Genomic DNA, 6,000 nt, shown 5'->3' on the forward strand with positions numbered 1-6,000 from the left:
GGCGTGTGGTTTGTGGTGTTGGGGTGGGATCCAGATGTATAGTGTATGGCGTGTGGTTTGTGGTGTTGGGGTGGGATCCAGATGTATAGTGTATGGCGTGTGGAGTGGTGTTGGGGTGGGATCCAGATGTATGGTGTGTGATGTATGATGTGGTGGTGGGGTGGGATCCAGATGTATAGTGTATGGCGTGTGGAGTGGTGTTGGGGTGGGATCCAGATGTATGGTGTGTGATGTGTGGTGTGGTGGTGGGTGTGGGATCCAGATGTATGGTGTGTGGCGTGTGGTGTGGTGGTGGGTGTGGGTGTGGGATCCAGATGTATGGTGTATGATGTGTGGTGATGTGGTGGGTGTTGGATCCAGATGACCACTCACTCCCCTCAATCAAGTTCCTTCATAGAAAGAATGCACAGCCTTGGAGCCCCGACGTTATATGGCTAGATTATTGCTTAAGACACTGTAAAACCTCACACAGTCAGTCACCATAAACAATTCATTCTTTGATATTCTGTAATCCCTCTTGTAACACATCATACTTACTCATGGCAGCCTTGGCTCACAGCTACTGCAGTTTCTTATAAAAGCCACACTACCCGAGGCACAATTTACTGTAATGTGATAAATTTGATTTCCATATATTGAATAATAAAATAATTCGATACACAACCGCAATTTACTTCAAGCCTATATCAGAAATCATCACCAGCTCGCCATTTCTATCCTCGCAGGAAATAGTTTCCAAAGAAGAGCTTCCAAGTGTTTAAGCCGGGAGCGAGAACCAGAGTACGTGAAGACGAAGGCGATGGAGATGTAACGACCACCCATTATTATTATTATTATTATTATTATCTTCCAGGATTATCCGACGAGATCTGTTCTGCCAATCAATGGACAGAAGACGTGGGTCAAATCAAGTAGGGAACATATCATGTCAATAATCATTATCATCCGCTGTAGGTATCGTGTCCTGATTACCTTGTGCCGGTAATAAAATGGGTAATCATTGTCTTGTTGAAGTCAATAAAGTTAAGGTCATCCCCGGTGGACAAATGGAGCACGGGAGGTTGGTTGGTTGGTTGGTTGGTGTCTGTTTAACGCCGCACTCAGCAATATTCCAGCTATATGACGGCGGTCTGTAGTGAGTGAGTGACTGAGTTTGGTTTTACGCCGCTTTTAGCAATATTCCAGCAATATCACGGCGGGGGACACCAGAAATGGGCTTCACACATTGTACCCATGCCGGGATTCGAACCCGGGTCTTCGGCGTGACGAGCGAACGCTTTAACCACTAGGCTACCCGACCGCCCCGACGGCGGTCTGTAAATAATCGAGTCTGGACCAGACAATCCAGTGATTGATATCACGAGCATCGATCCACGCAATTGGGATCGATGACATGCATCAACCAAGTCAGCGAGCCTGACCACCCGATCCCGTTAGTGGCCTTTTACGACAAGCATAGTCGCCTTTTGCGGCAAGCATGGGTTGCTGAAGACCTATTCTACCCCGGATCTTCACGGGCAGAGCACGGGAGGAGTCGTACAGTCTGCAGAACAAGAGCTTCACAACTGTTCTTGATATTTGTTTGTTCTTTTAGGACGCACGATATGACAGCGGTCTGTAAATAATCGAATCTGGACCAGGCAATCCAGTGATTGACCAACTGATCAGCGATTTATTAATTGGGATCAACAAGCATCAACGAAGTCAGCTAGCCTTGACCAGCCGATCCCGTTTTCCGTCTTATTACAAACATAGGTTACTTAGGACCAATTCTCGCAGCCATTGAAAATCAGGTGACAACCCAAATACATAAGACTCGTTATTTTCAGTGACTTTGCATGCATTTGACTAAGCACTAATATGTTGCTTTTGGGGAGAATTGACTCTGAGAAGTCAACATATTGCTATCACTGAAGTGATGCAGACAAGAATGTTGCCAATCTGCTCAAATGACACCTGAATATTGACCTTGAAACATTGTAAGAACTGCGATAGTTAAAAGTTATATTGCTATATCATTGTAACAGGTTTACGCTTGAAATAGTATTGCGATATCATAATCAATAACTTTACGTACCCATATTCCCCTGGGGACAGACCCGTGAAGATCCGGGGTAGAATAGGTCTTCAGCAAACCATGCTTGTCGTAAAAGGCGACTATGCTTGTCGTAAGAGGCGACTAACGAGGTCGGGTGGTCAGGCACGCTGACTTGGTTGATGCATGTCATCGATCCCAATTGCGTGGATCGTTGCTCATGATATCAATCACTGGATTGTCTGGTACAGAGTCGATTGTGTACAGGCTGCCGTTATATAGCTAGAATGTTGTGCGTCATCAAACATATAACACCTAATAAGGCTTCACTGGCTTTTGATCTCAAAGCCTGACAAAAATTATGTTTAGCGAAATTATTTGTTTTGTGTTTTAAGCCGGGTGTTTTAGTTAAAGTCTTATAAAGTCTGAATGGATGAACATGTATCTCTTCAAGCAACCAATTTTTTTTTTTTAAAAAGACGAGGTAAAGTGCATAACATTAACAAACTAGTGAGTGAGCGAGTATGGTTTTACGCCGCATTTAGCAATATACCAGCAATACCACGGCGGGGGACACCAGAAATGGGCTTCACACATTGTACCCATGTCGGGAATCGAACCCGGGTCTTCGGCGTGGCGTGCGAACGCTTTAACCACTAGGCTACCCGACCGGCCCTATTCCATCATGAAGACACGTAGAGTGTATAACAGAGGCATTGATATACCGTATATAACGTTAATAAACTACGAATTCAATCGAAATATCGACGGTCTTGCGTAAGATCGATATCAGCTGTTGATATTTTAGCTTTTCTCATCGATGTATTGACATCATGTCAAGAAAAATTACAACGAATCGTTAGTTTAATATTTTTAATTAAAACGTTCTTAACTGGTTCAAATGTAATGGATATAAATGCACCCTCTCTACCAAACGGTGAAACTCCGTTTATCTGGTCTGTACCTTTCCCAAAGAAGTCCCCCTGAACAAATGTCTGGATTAACGATACTTTGGTTTCACCTGTGTATGATGTTGATGACTGTTCCAAGCACGAGTTCATGACACCCTATCTACAGCATTGTAGTCGAGTATTTGTTTAGTACTGCTTGATTCTTCACCAGAAGGGGGGCACGGGTGGCCCAGTCGCCGCGATTCGCTGTGCAGAGTTGCGTCCCTTGGGCACGCCAGAAACCTATGATTGTGGGTTCGAATCCCGGTTCGCCCCTATTATGTTTCTAGGTTTGTCAGCACCATACCCTTGCTCGTGGGTTTCACTGAAGTGGTAAACGTCTGAGACCTGCATCACTTCGGGCTTTCACGCCGTGATAAAACTGGACTACTGTTAAAAGCGGCGTATAACCCAACTCACTCACTCACTTCACCAGAAGGCCGTTTCTTCATTTACTCTGGGCTGTGGGGGAATTTTGTTAGCTCGCCGTGCCGAAGACCCACATCTAGGATGGAACATTGCTACCAACCGCGTAAAACACTGACCCACTCACTCATCTACACGATCTCATCTTCAACCAGTGCGTCATATATGTGTGAATCATTTGTAGATAGACCGTCTCCATGGTCAAGTGGTGGAGCGTCCGCCCGGAGATCGGAAGTCGGGGTTCGATCCCAAGCCACGTCATACCGAAAGACGTTCAAAGATGGTACTTGTTGTTACCTACCAGGCGCTAGGTATTTAGGGGCTAAAACAAGGACGGGTCGGCTCGGAGTCAGTATACTGTGTCTGAGTGGGGTATTCATGTTAAACTACGGCATGGTATCTCAGTGGGCTAGCGCTATAAAATCGGCATTTGTCCGGACAAGTGCAAACAGTCCCTCGGATTCGCAGTGATCCATTTCATAAAATCTAACCGCTATCTTACCTTTTAATCCTAATGGAATATGTTTCGGATTTCAGATTCGGAGTTACATACCGAGTTTATTAAAGCAACAAAGCCCATTTACAAACCTCCAGTCTATTGTACGATTCCGACTGAATCATAAGCACATGTTGATGATTCACGATAAAAAAGTGATAAAAAAGTGATGCAGGTGTTCCCGAAAAGGCGAGCGTTTCATGCCCCACCGTTGGCATCATCACAAACACATGCAAGGACATGTCAGATGTTCACCTGACCCGTGAAGATCCGGTTGCTGGGTAGAATAGGTCTTCACATCCCATGCTTGCCGTAAAAGGCGACTATGCTTGTCGTAAGAGGCGACTTACGGGATTGGGTGGTCAGGCTTGCTGACTTGGTTGCATTTGATGCATGTCATCGTATCCCAGTTGCGTGGATCGATGCTCATGATGTCAATCACTGGATTGTCTGGTCCAGACTCGATTATTTACAGACCGCCGTCCTATAGCTGGAATATTGCTGAGTGCGGCGTTAAACAACAAACAAACAAACAATTGTTCACCTGTTTTGTATTTAATGACCCGGGTTCTGCATCTATGCGAACAAATAACGCCTTAGAAATAAAACGTGAGTGAGCGAGTTTCATGTACCACAGCTTTTAACTGTACGGCTATATCACAGTGTCTGTCTTTTGCATCACAGAGAGCAGTGCGAAGGCATAGTAGTGATGTGCGGTTTAGAACGAAACCTTGCAAGGCTTCCTTAAGTTTCATAGAGGGTGCACACATCACATTGGTGAACGAAGTACCTGTACGAAATACGTCCAGTGCCTGCTATATGTTCAACTAGGTTTGTCAGCACCATACCCGTAGGTTTCACCGAAGTGGTGAACGTCTGAGACTTCAGGCTTTAATTTCCTCCCACATTAAGCTGACACGCCGTGATATAACTGGAATAATGTTAAAAGCGGCGTTAAACCCAACTCACTCACTCACTCTCTCAATTGAAGGATTGCGGTTTAAGAAACATGTTTTCAGAACTTTGAGCATGTACCTGGGTAGTAGGGGAATTAAGCAATATATATCGCCTATTATTATTATTATTATTGTTATTATTATTATTAGTAGTAGTAGTAGTAGTAGTAGTATCATTTACAGAGCCATACTTTGTTTGAAGGCTGTTGTGACGTTTCCTTAATTAAGATCGAAAACGCATTCAGTACATCAGACTAAACCCGTGCCAATTCACTCAACAAACATTGTATTTACTAACATGAAAATAGTTCGCGTTTTATTTTGACGTGGTGTAAGTGTCCAAAATTCAATTTAGCGCATTTAAATCTACAAGAAACCCGGCTTTACACTGAAAACGCAGTTTATGTACTTGTTAATCTCAAGTCAAGTTATCGCGGAAAACGATGACAATATTAACATGGTTAAAATACAGCACCCCATAAACATTAAAACGACAAATATGTGTATGACATAAATACATGTATCAGTCCTGGAGATGCATGTGATACTTAAATACATCTAACAGTTGAATATACTGTGATTCTAAAACAAAATAACTCAAACTTACCTTTAATATTAACGGAAACGACGAACCGCCATATGTCCTGAGGTCAATGCACACGGTAATGCTGGGCGAATGGCAAGGTAAGCGTGACTATCGACTCCCGTTGTCACTGCCGAGCAATCCGGGTCTATTCGATTAGACTTCCTGGCGCCTGGAACGGGAAGGCTCGAGAACTTGTAGCGCGATTTCCTATAATAGCAGGGTGCATTCGATTGGACTATAACGTTCAATATTTGAGTGGAACACAGCTGTGCTGCCTGTGTTCACGAAGTGTCACTGTAAACAAGTTTGCCATGTCTTGAGGCTTGTTCGATTAGACAGCTAACGGACCGCATCTTCGATTTATGGCAAAAGCATTTTGGTTTTGATCAATCTGATGAGGATTATTGATTTGATAATTAGATAATTAATTATGTGTTCTAAAGAAACGGTCTTTGCTAATACGTTTTACACCAATACATTTCTGTCAAGTTTTTAGACCTTTGCACAAATGGTCCCTAAGTTTGAGTTCCTTCTCGGTGAGATACATATAG

The 6,000-nt window shown here is 43.6% G+C and overlaps 1 protein-coding gene across 2 annotated transcripts in view; it reads right to left on the reverse strand.

Annotated features, from left to right (window-relative positions):
- LOC124139074 (G-protein coupled receptor dmsr-1-like) overlaps positions 1-5,579 on the reverse strand; it is a 52,868-nt gene extending 47,289 nt beyond the window's left edge. For both annotated transcript variants that reach the window (XM_046506068.2, XM_048394174.1), the window contains exon 1: positions 5,471-5,579. The gene's annotated coding sequence lies outside the window, so the exon portion shown is untranslated. The remainder of the gene's footprint in view (positions 1-5,470) is intronic.
- Between the last annotated feature and the right edge of the window lie 421 nt (positions 5,580-6,000).

This window comes from Haliotis rufescens, unplaced genomic scaffold (genome assembly GCF_023055435.1).
Source record: "Haliotis rufescens isolate VD_foot unplaced genomic scaffold, xgHalRufe1.0.p SCAF_13, whole genome shotgun sequence".
In the NCBI taxonomy this organism is placed as follows: domain Eukaryota; kingdom Metazoa; phylum Mollusca; class Gastropoda; order Lepetellida; family Haliotidae; genus Haliotis; species Haliotis rufescens.